Here is a 10,423-nt window from a genome sequence, read left to right as displayed (position 1 = left end):
TGGAAGTGGCCCCCCCCCGGCCGGCGGTCGCTCCGCCCTCTACCGCAGAAACCTGGCCTTAACTCGGGTCCGTCCGGAAGACAGCCCCGCCTCTTGTCAGTTTCGGCCACGCCCCTTGAGCGCTCGGCCTTCCTACTGTCAGCGCCGGATCCTGAGAAATACTCACGATAAGCCCCTTTCCCGGCGGCAGTTCTGTCCCAGCCCCGCCCCCGTGAGAGGAAGCCCCGCCCTCTGTCAATAGAAGCCCCGCCTTCCCGAGGCCCGTCTCTATTCCAGCCGAAGCCTCACCACTGGTCAACCAACGCCCCACCTCTTCTTGCCTCCAGGGTCCCTGCTTCCACTGGCCACAGCGCTGCCCGCAAACACCAGAAGTTTAGGTCACCCTCACTTCGAACCGCCCTGCGAGACGGAGGCATCCTCTGTCCCCCGAAAGCCCTTCCTTCCCCCCTCCGGAGTCACCCTCCAGGAGTGCTTTCTCTGCAGGCTGTGGTCCTCAAATCCGGACAGCTCCAAGGTGAGCCAGTCCCGCAGAGGGGGGGCCAGGCTTCTGGGAAAACCAGGCGGCGTCCCCGCCCCTCCCCTCCACGCCCGCATCATGTTTTAAAGAAGAGAAATTCAAACCAAAGCAGAGAGAAACGACTCACGCTCCAAGCTACTCTGCACAGGTTCACGGGCCTGGACGTGCGAGAACTCTTCGGTGCTTTGGCGTTCATCCCCCGCCCCCAGCCCAGCCACGGACCCTCTGGTCTGCGCTCTGACTGCAGTGCTCCGCGGAGCCCCACCAATCCTAAGATAGGCAGTAGCTTCAAGGGAAAGCCTGATGGTTGGAGTCAATGGACACCAGCTTCTGTTTATTTCTATGTTTCATCTTAGAATCCTAGAACTTGTGGAAGCATAAGCAAGCGAAGCTTCATGATCTTATAAAACAGAGGTACTCAGTCTGCCATACTCAACACCCTGTATTTACAACAAAAATTTAACATCATTTTACTCTCCTGGGATTAAGTTCATAGATAATGCAAGCTATTTACACAAATAATTTCAAGAAGTCGGTGTTCTACAAGTGAAAAATAAAAAGTCATTGATTATAAAATGCTATACTAATATCAGTAAAAATAATAAAGCAATGTTTTTCTCTATGTAAATAAATACACCAATATGAGAACTATACAGGCCAAAAACTGCCCCCATAGAATTTCAGTATATTTCCGAGGGGGCAATACTGTGCCCACTGAGAAGCTCTTTTTGGGACTGATCTCTGAGGAAAGGAAATGCTTCAGATACAGAAACTCATTCTTTTCTTCATGCATTTAACAATGGTTTTTGAGCAGCAGCTTATGCCAGGCACTGTGGAGGATGCAAAGCTGAGTCAGGCAGTATTACTGTCTTCAAGGAGATTACAGTCTAGTAAACAAGCAAAACAGCATGAACATAAAAACATCAAGCCAGCCTTAGCCGGTTTGGCTCAGCGGATAGAGCGTTGGCGTGTGGACTGAAGGGTCCCGGTTGGATTCTGATCAAGGGCACAAGCCCAGGTTGGGGGCTAGATCCCCAGTAGGGGGCGTGCAGGAGGCAGCCAATCAATGACTCTCATCATTGATGTTTCTATCTCTCCCTTCCTTTCTAAAATCAATAAAAATATATTTTAAAAAATCAAGCCAGAGATCAAGGAGAGATACATAAAGAGACCCTTTAAGGGTATGGACTGATGAATATAAATCATCTCTTTCTCTCCTACCTCCTTCATCTCCCTCTTTTTTTCCTTCCTTTTCTCCTGTCCATCCTCCTCCTCCTCCTCACCTGCCTCCCAGTTCTTTAACTTTAGTACCAGCTTATAGTGTCACCTCCTTCCCTCTATAAGCTGTCCTTCTGGTTCACTGCCCAATGCCAGCAGCCCAGAGTCCTCCCAAGTTAGGGCCATGCCCACAGGGCAATTCTGTCCAGGAAAACAATTTTAATAGCACAGTGCTGAGAACAGTGTCCTCAGCTGGATTGCTGCCAATTATTTGGTATCCTTGTACAAAGCAAGACTCACCCTAAAATAAAAACTGCTTGCAGACCTAAGCAATGTGAATATATATTTCGCATAGCAGATTGTGCCAGCCCACATAAATCTGTTTAGAGATCATGCTCACAGAGCAACTTGTTTTTATTAAAATAAACTCATTTGTAAAAATTGTAAATATGACTGATTCCAACAGCTACTCAGCTCCAGAAGTAAGTTTTTAAGCCACGGATTGGCACAGTTAGAAGAGTCTAGATTTTTTTATGCAAATGTTTTGTGGTTTGTCATACACAGTCGGGTATGGCAAAATTTCAGCACTGTTAGAGATGAGAAGTTGTCCAGCAGGTTTTAAAAAGCACAGCACTTTGGCTATTCAGAGCCTCTCCTACCTTTGGAACAGTTGAAAGAAATATTTGTAGGAAATGAAGAACTTTGAATCAAAAGTTCTAAGCACTGGTATCACTGAAGAGGAACAGGCTTTTTGTTATAGTTTCCTTCTGTTACTATTTTTCCTTTTTCTACTCTCGGTGAAAAAGTCTTCTATAAAACATGATAGCATGAAACAGATGAGCCAAAAAGACAGCAAACTAAGACACTTTAAACTTTTAACTAGAGTTTGGTGAACTTGAGAATGTAGTACTAGTGAAATTCTAATTCCCACAATTCTAATGGCTACCTCCGAGGTGAACAAATGTTCCTGCTAAAGCTAGTTCAGACTGAACAAACTCAAAGTCAAGTTAGGGCCAGGTCATTTCCTATTCCTGTTAGTCTTTGCTTTGGGAAAAATAAAAATGTTATTGATAATAACTGTAAAGGCAAGTTAATATTGTTGGTAAATGCCCTACCTACTCCCCTCCTCCTCTATTTCTGTATCTAGCATAAGACCATTTATATAGAACTACAGAATCAGGAAAAACTGATTTGTCAGTATTTATTTAAGGAGTAACATGTTTATACACATAAAAGAAATTATGGCAGCCCTAACCGGTTTGGCTCAGTGGATAGAGCGTCGGCCTACAGACTAAAGAGTCCCAGGTTCGATTCCGGTCAAGGGCATGTACCTTGGTTTCAGGCACATCCCCAATGGGTAATGTGCAGGAGGCAGCTGATCGATGTCTCTCTCTCATCATCGATGTTTCTAACTCTCTATCCCTCTCCCTTCCTCTCTGTAAAAAACCAATAAAATATATTTTTTTAAAAAAGAAATTATGGTGTCATCTGGTTTGGTTCATTCATTGATACATACTCTATTTCCATAAGAAATGGCTATGTCAACACTACATCTGAAAAAAAAAAGGTGTCAATGTATCTTTTTTGACCTGAAATTTCACCATACAAATAAGCCTATAGGCCCACCCAAGGAGAAAGAGATAGCAGAGTGAAATAATGCAATGCTTCGTTGTGTTTCAGTCTTAGCAGAGGAGTCTAGAGCAACAGTTCTAAAATAATGTTCGAGGAAATTGTTTAAAATGTAGATTCTCAGACCCTGCTCCCAGGGGAGTTGAATTCAGTAGGTCTGGGATAAGGGGGTGAATCTGCATTTGACCAACAGCTGGTGACACTTTTGTTAGTGACCTTGTAGACTTCACTTTTATGCTGATTCTCTGCACTTTTATGTAGCATTAGCCAGGCTACAGTGTGCACAGGATTGGAAAACATTCACTGGTGTGAATGATTTCAGAGAGGAAGGGAGAGGGAGAGAGAAACATCAGTGATGAGAGAGGATCATTGATTGGCTGCCTCCTGCATGCCATACACTGGGAATTGAGTCCACAACCCAGGCATGTGCTCTGCCAGGAGTCGAACCATGGCCTCCTGGTCATAGGCGGGTGCTCAACCACTGACCCACGCCGGCTGAGCAAAAGGCATCTTTTGTGGAGAACATGTTCAACAAGATTGAAACCCAGGCTGACTCCACAGGCCCCCTTGCCCACCACACAGTGAAGCCTCCAGTGAACATTGCTATCATCCTTCTGTGCCTTTGATGATAAAGACAAACCTAAATTCTTTACTGAGGTCTGAGACAATTTAGGTGCATTGACATGTAATTTTACTGTACTGTACATTTCTAGGGGGACAGGGACCATACCTCATTCTTATTTTTATCTCTCCTAATGCCTTGCATACAGTAGGACCTCAGTAATAGTATGCACACGTATACAGAAATTCAGCAAGTATAAATTACCGGACAACGCAGTTAGTTCTTGTCCTCAGAACTACAATTAAAATACCCCCAAAATAACATATTAGTGTTGTGTCTTGTCATTTTTAATGCAATTGAACTCCTATTATCTCATTTTAATTGTGAATGTTATAAATGGAAAATATAGACCAATTTATAGATCCTAAGAAATCAGAAACACCAATCATAGAAGATACATGCAAGGTCTTTGGTTGATTATCTCCCACCACCCACCCTCCCCAGCCTTCCCTCCAAGATTCTGCACTCTGTAATTTGTAAGCTACCTCCACCTTCCATGTTTCTTTCTCTCCTGGGTCATAGCTTAGAGCCAGGAAGATGATACAATGCTAGGTTTATGTAATGCATGTACCCAAAATTTAGATACCTTTTTGATCACATAGATTTTCAGACGTTTTAACAACTTTTTTAAAAAAATTCTTTGTTTAAAGTATCCCATATGTCTCCTTTCCCCCCATTGACATTTCTCCAGACGTTCCCACCCCCCAGCACATGCCCTCACCCCAGTACTATGTCCAGGGTTATGCTTAAATGCATGTATACAAGTCCTTTGGTTGATCTCTTACCTCCCATTCCCGACTCCCCTGCCTTCCCTCTAAGGTTGGACGGTCTGTTTGATGCTTCTATGTCTATGGATCTATTTTTGTTCATCAGTTTATGTTGTTCATTATATTCCACAAATGAGTGAGATCATGTGATATTTATCTTTCTCCGACTGGCTTATTTCGCTTAGCATAATGCTCTCCAGGTCCATCCATGCTGTTGCAAATGGTAAGAGTTCCTTCTTTTTTACTGCAACGTAGTATTCGATTGTGTAGATGTACCACAGTTTTCTTTAATCCACTCATCTGCTGATGGGCACTTAGGCTGTTTCCAAATCTTAGCTATGGTAAATTGTGCTGCTATGAACATAGGGGTGCATGTATCCTCTATGATTGGTGTTTCTGATTTCTTAGGATATATTTCTAGACAAGTATTTTTTTAAAATCTTTATTGTTGAAAGTATTATATATTTCCCCCATTCTCCCATTGACCCCCTCCAGCCCGCCCAGTTACCTGTCCCGCCCCAGGCCTTCCCCACTCTATTGTCTGTGTCCATGGGTTATGCATATATGTATACAAGGTCTTTGGTTGATTATCTCCCACCCCCCACCCTCCCCCGCCTTCCCTCCAAGATTCTGCACTCTGTTCCATGCTTCCATGTCTCTGGATTCACTCTGTTCATCATTTAACAACTTGTTTTGAAAAATATTTGCAAAAGACAGTTGAGGGACAATACAAAAATATAAGACATAATTTTTCACTTTATATACAAGAAAGTACGTTCTGACCTTTTTTGTCCTTAGATATTTCAGATTTCATAATTAAAATGAGAATTATAGCTTAAAAGCAACTTTTAAATATTTACAACATATTTTCATTACCAAAGCAACTTAAAAAAAAGAGATAAAAATCCATCTATTGTCCCCTCTTTCTGACCACTATTAGCATTTTGGTATATTTTCAGATCAGCTGTTTTTGTAAAGCTTTTATTAAAAATTAATTTTTGAGAGAGAGAGAAAGAGAGAGAGAAACATTGATTTGTTATTCCACTTATTTATGCATTCATGAGTTTATTCTTGTATGTGCCCTGACTTGGAATTGAACCCACAACCTTGGGGTATCAGGACGATGCTTTAACCAACTGAGCTACCTGGCAGGGCAAAATCAGCTATTGATAGATAAAACAAAATACACGTAGTAGTCTCTGTTTTCTTTCCTACAAGGTTATTTGGCATAAGATTATTCAAAAACTGTCATTTTGGATAGACATTTTCATTTAGCTAGTATTTCAGTGATTATATTTCATGCAACAGCTGTGAGGTGAAGGTTCAGAAGAAGCCAGGGAATTCATTTGAGTGATGGCAATTTACATTTTCTCCCTAGTGGGGTGGGGAAGGAGACCTAAGAAAAATTTAAGGAAGAAAGAGAAAAAAGACATGAGACATATTCTGTGGTCCTAAATATGAAATAAGCAAACCAAATGAAAAAAATAATTACACCAAATAAAATTGGGGTAACTTATTTTTCTTCCTAAATAATTAGAGTAAAAGCTTGTCTCTTTTTTAAGACCTTGATTTTCCTAAATATTCACCACAATAAATAGCTATAATTAGGATTCATCACACATAATCAGTTTCCAAATTATTTCATGAATACATTATCTATTGCAATGAGCCCCATTTACCCCCAATCTTTACCAGTTGAAGTTTCACAATCGTCTTTTAAATCAATACTTTTAGCAAACAAATGTTTGCATGTCCAGGGTACCCATGTTTGGCATTCTTTGATCCATTAAATGTTTTAGTCTCAATATATTTTGGATATTTAAATCATTTTGATTTGGCATGTGCTCTGAAGGTAGTAGTATTCCAAGAGCCCTCTCACTGCATGCTAAGTGCTGTTCTCTGACTCCCAGCCAGAGCTCGGATGTTGGCAGGGTTGATTGCTCTAATGTAGTGATTTTATTTCCAACCTTTGCATACTAAAATTACTAGTACATAGCCTAAACCTGAAGCTTCCAGTTTTCCTCTTAAAAACGTAATAAAAACGTAATTGAACATTGCTATAAAATAATTCAATCTTTGAAACTGAAGAAATGTGAAAATAGGCTGTCACAATAAAATTAGTGCTGGTTTGTGACATTCAGTAATAGCTGAGAAACCTAAAAAAATGTATAGTCATTGTTGGGGCATGTTTCACATTTTCCTACTTTTACGTTATTAAAGGAAGCCTCTAAGGTTGGGTCCTCCCCATTGTAGATCCTGAGTAAAAGATGTGAGAGCAAGGAGTTATTTGGGAGGGGATGCCAAGAAAGTACAAACAGGGAAGTGAAGTGGGACAAGGAGGGAAGGGCGCTAATGTAGAGTGCAGGTTCGGGCAGGTATAGTGCTGGGACCTAGGACTTAGCCACAATGGAGAACATGGAGACATGCTGAACACACCTCAGAGCTGCCCCTCCCAAGGCTCAAAGGAGCTGGGGTACCATTTACCAACTCCAATCCGTATCTGGCTGGCGGCTACTCCTGGGGATGTTACCTTCCCTTCACATCCAGTATGAACCTCGAGAAAACCCTCAGGTGGGGTTACAGATGTTTGCAGGAGGTTGCCAGTGGCACATACCAGAATGTTGAATGCTAATAGTAAATGAGTGTCTATTCAGGGGAGGTGGTTAAGAACATGGGTTTCCATCACACTGACCTAGTTAAGTCCTGATTCTGCCACTTATGTGTGAAATTGAGCAAATTGCCTAATCTATCCAAGCCTTAGCTTATTTTGTAAAACATACTAGAATTTACCTCCTAGGGTCTTTCAAGAATTAAAGTAAGATACTGCACAAGACAACCTTCTTCCTCCTCATCTTCTGAGGAAGGCTCATTTCAAAGGGAGGGTTGTTCTTTCTCGGCAGCATTACTTCCAGACAATAACTCCTTCAGTGCTGGAGGCTACATTGGTACCACTCGGCCAAAATCAAAGTGTTGGCAGGGCTGCACTCCTCCAGAGGAACGAGGGAAGAACCTGTTCTTGCTTCTTCCAGATCCCAGTGGCTGTCAGATTTCCTTGGCTTGTGGCTGCATGACACCATTCTTTGACCTGATGGTCACATTGCCTTCTCTTCTAAAACTTCATTCTGTCTCCCCTTCCTAGGATGCATGATTGTATTTAGGGCCCACACAAATAATCCAGGATAATCAAGATCCTTAACTGAATTACATCTAAAGGACCCTCTCTCCTTTTTTGTTTTGCCATAGAAGGAAGCATTCACAGGTTCCAAGGCTTAGGATGAAGTTATCTTTTGGGTGGTCGTTTTTCAGCCTTCCATAAAAATTATGTGCAAAATATGGACTATAAAGACTGTACTCTCTTCTGCCTCCCTAGCATTCCATTACTAGAAAATCAACGTTTCTAACTGTAGTCAACTCATCCTTGAAATTAGCAACTCATTGCTATTACTATCAATATTCCCATTAATCCTCTGGAATTATCTTTAATGTGCCTTGTCTGACCAACCAGGGTCTTACTAAGCTTTCCTTTACAAAAGTGCCTCCGAGGGCCTCCCTTTGACTGCCTTGCTTCTGGCCTGTCATTTTTCTAGTCTCTACCAGGGGTGGGCAAACTTTTTGACTCAAGGGCCACAATGGGTTCTTAAACTGGACCGGAGGGCCGGAACAAAAGCATGGATGGAGTGTTTGTGTGAACTAATATAAATTCAAAGTAGACATCATTACATAAAAGGGTACGGTCTTTTTTTTTTTTTAGTTTTATTCATTTCAAACGGGCCGGATCTGGCCCGCGGGCCGTAGTTTGCCCATGGCTGCCTAGACTATCTAGACCAGTCGTTCTCAACCTTCCTAATGCCGTGACCCTTTAACACAGTTCCTCATGTTGTGGTGACCCCCAACCACAAAATTATTTTTGTTGCTACTTCATAACTGTAATTTTGCTACTGTTATGAATCGTAATGTAAATATCTGATATGCAGGATGTATTTTCATTGTTACAAATTGAACATAATTAAAGCATAGTGATTAATCACAAAATATGTAATTATATGTTTTCCGATGGTCTTAGGCGACCCCTGTGAAAGGGTCGTTCGACCCCCAAAGGGGTCTCGACCCACAGGTTGAGAACCGCTGATCTAGACCTTCAAGAAAGGCTTTCAAGTCCATTTGAACATGCCACCTGTGTGCTCAAGGACTCAGTGACTCCTTATTTAGCGTTTGCTTCCTAGAAGAAGCAAGTCCTGAGTAAGATCTTTGGAGACCCCAAGCACCAAAAACAGTCTCCAACTCTTTATGTATCCTCTATGCCTTTGTCGGTTAGAACTGCATTCCATTGTCAATAATAGAGATCCACCCAACAACAGCAGTTTAAACAAAGTAGTTTATTTCTCTGTCAAGAAGTCCAGATGTAGTTGAGGGCTTCAACAATACCCTGAAGTTATCATGAGCAAGGTCCTTTATTTTTCTCATGTGAGAAAGTGGGCATGGGTTCTATCTTTAAGGTCATCTCAGAGTCCAAGATAGCTTCTGGAGTTCCAGTCCTCCATATGTATACCATCCGGGCAGCAGGTAAAAAAGGAAGCACAGAAAGGCAGAAAGAGCTCTCACCTCCTTCCCTTCCAAGGAGCTTTCCCAGAAATTGTGCACTTTCCTTTGTATCTCGTTGGCCAGAACTTCGTCACATGGCCACCTCTTGCCACGATATAGGAACAAAAACATAATTTCCCAGTAAAATACTGGGAAATTGTCCAGGGCTTTAAAATATACATATTTTTATTGATTTTAGAGAGGAGAGGGAGATAGAGAAACATCAATGAGAATCATTGATGGGCTGCTTTCTGCAGGGTCCCTACTGGGAATGGCATTGAGCCAACAGCCTGGGCATGTGTCCTGACTGGGAACCAAACTGATATCCTGGCTCATAGGTTGACATTCAACCACTGAGACATACTAGCTGGGCACCCAGGACTGTTACCAGGAATGAGAGAATGGTATTAGAGGGCAAACTAGCACTCTTTTCCTTAATGTCCTATTATGCAATGTGTTTTTACTCCCACATTATCCCTCAGCAAAAAATAAGTAACTTATATTCAAATCCTAACAAAGTCCCTCATATTATGGGGCAATCTCATATGCATTATTTTGTGCAAAAAAGTTGTGTGTGTGTATGTGTGGGGGTGGTGGTGGTAGTGAAGATGTGAGTCTGAAGTAACCACAATACCACAGTACATATTTATAGGGATCCCCAAGGCAATCAGTTAAAATAAAAAAGCAAAAGAAGAGCATCACTCCCCATTACTTAACAGTAGGCTGTGCACAGTGATCTTCCAAAGGGAGAAAAAGAGTAATTTGACATTGGAGAAACCTGAGAAACATTACTTCTGCCACATGACCAAGGTCAATCAACAGTCATGTTACATTGATAATAAGTGACCTTGATATGATCACTTTACTTCTGTGATCTTTCTCCCAAAATCCAGTGCAGAAAAAATAGACTAATTGCAATAGAGGGGCATCTTCCAAAATACTTGACCCGTAGTCCTCAAAATCATTAGGTCATCAAAAGCATTTACAACCATTAATGGACTTTTTGTTGTTTTAATCCTCACCTGAGGATATGTTTTATTATCATTCTTTTACAGAGGCCCAGAGCACGAATTCATGGGTGGGGTCCAG

At 41.8% G+C, this 10,423-nt stretch overlaps 1 protein-coding gene across 1 annotated transcript in view; it reads right to left on the bottom strand.

Moving 5' to 3' along the window:
• Nucleotides 1-10,423, bottom strand: part of ATAD2 (ATPase family, AAA domain containing 2) — an 89,073-nt gene that overhangs the window by 7,584 nt on the left and 71,066 nt on the right. The window contains exon 28 of the mRNA XM_014532462.1: nt 8,618-8,624. The gene's annotated coding sequence lies outside the window, so the exon portion shown is untranslated. The remainder of the gene's footprint in view (nt 1-8,617; nt 8,625-10,423) is intronic.

Source organism: Myotis brandtii, unplaced genomic scaffold (genome assembly GCF_000412655.1).
Source record: "Myotis brandtii unplaced genomic scaffold, ASM41265v1 scaffold896, whole genome shotgun sequence".
NCBI lineage: Eukaryota > Metazoa > Chordata > Mammalia > Chiroptera > Vespertilionidae > Myotis > Myotis brandtii.
This window is presented reverse-complemented; position numbering and strand designations above follow the sequence as displayed.